Here is a 1,938-nt window from a genome sequence, read left to right as displayed (position 1 = left end):
CAGGAAAAAAAAATAAAAAAAGAAAATTAACTGTAGCGCTTCATTATACTATATTATTATTATTATTATTGTGACATTTTGGAATACTGTGAAGTTTTATCTCTTGCATATACTTTATACGGAAGTATTACGCCTTAAAAAAATACGGAAATAAATTTTACAAGGTTTCTGTTTTGTGTGGAAGAGTAATTGATGTTGCTAAGAATGATGTTTGTTTTTTGTTTTTTTTTTAATGTTACCAGCACTTTTTTTGTAAGTTTCACTTTCTGAGGTATTGTACAAGTTCACACTGTTTGTGAAGTTTGAATATGAAGGAATAATTAAAAAAAAAAAAAAAAAAAAGACAAAAGAATGTGGCAGGTGTCTCTGTGCGTTTCTTTTTCTCTGGAGGACACAGAAGGTGGATGGCGAGTGTCCTGCGGACCTCTCTTAGCTCCGATGCAGCGTGGCGTGAGTCCTGCTGGCAGCTGTCTGCAAGATCAGCCGAAAACTTTACCATGTTGGGATCGTTGTCAAGTCTGAACAGGTGCCTGGAAGTCTGGGGTACTGGCGTCTGAGGTATCACTCAGAGATAAAATGACTGACTTCCCATTCTTCCAGTTTCAAGCAACTCTGCAACTAAGTCTGTGAAAGCAAGACTTCTCACTCGCTCAGCCCTTGTCAGCCCCCATCCAAATATCAGAAACATATTCTGCCTGTCAGTGCAGACTCTGAAAGAGTGGAGCGCTCCTCGGGGGCAGTGGGATCTGCACTCACTCCGAAGGGTCTCATTTTCTCTGGATTTTCCCTCTTTGACAACAACTAGTCCTCAGTCCTCTAGTTGCAATAGCAAATTTTTCCTCGTGCCTCATTACAAGCCCTTTTAAAAGACAGCCCTAGAAGCTACTAATTACTGTGTTGAACGGTAGCAAAGAACACCAGCTGATGGTTCATATGGGTTCATGCTGTTCACTAATGATTTTTCCTGCAGATCCAAGGTTGAAATGGTCAGAACCCCCCAGGCACTGTGTGCAACAGAGATGTAGCTGAATGAAACAGGCACAGTGCTACACTTAAGCAACTTTTAAAATCAGGCTTTTAAAATAGAGCAAATTTTGTTAATGATGATATTTTTAAAGTTACTGAAGGTGTAAGCAGCTCTACCCTTCAGCCTCGTCCTTTCAACCCTGTCATTTTCATAGTGAATACCATTCTTAACTTTCCATACCTTCACTACGCTTTTCCCTCCAGCACCAATGCACCATTGAATTGTGATATCCTAAGTTTGATGACTTTCATTACAAACGATGAGTCGTCAAGCCCCAGCAAACTCACTCCCAGGTCACGCATGAGCCAATGCTGTGAAAATACAGAAGTTGCTGCAAGTTACAGCTGAAGGGATGTAAAATCCAGGGCACAGACTTTGCCAAGCTCGGGCTGCTAAGGCTGAGAATTGGAATTATCATACAAACCAGAATTGGAAATGCAGACCTAAACTGAGCTCCTGCTCGCTCCCCAAATGCTGCTCCCACTTAACCAAAACCATGTTGGATCTAGAAAAGCCCCTAATTTTGTTTCCAGGTCACATATTGCAGACTGCTAGGTTTCCTTTAGGATAACCAGCTTTCTGCTTGGAGCAGACTGAGATCCCCAAAGTGAGACCAAAGTATCCTATTTTGACTTTCTCCTTGTGAAAATTAGGACCATTTTGTCCTTCTATTTTCTGCTGCGTGCACTGCGTGCAAAACAATCATCTTCATCTTCCATAACTGGATGAAGAACAACTGTCCCCGCAGTCCCCTGGCCCATGAGTAGTAGCAAGGAAGGGATCCTCCCACCTGGGAGAAGCCGCTCCTTTAACAGCTCTGAGGGGCGTTTTAGCGTGGAACTGAAATCCCGTTTCTCAGCCACCATCGGCAAAAATGCCGAGCTACCTCATGCCTAGCACCTCCCACCTCC

Source organism: Tyto alba, unplaced genomic scaffold, assembly GCF_018691265.1.
Source record: "Tyto alba isolate M040663 unplaced genomic scaffold, T.alba_DEE_v4.0 Super-Scaffold_14, whole genome shotgun sequence".
NCBI lineage: Eukaryota > Metazoa > Chordata > Aves > Strigiformes > Tytonidae > Tyto > Tyto alba.
The sequence above is the reverse complement of the archived record's forward strand: the minus strand, read 5'-3'. Positions refer to the sequence as shown.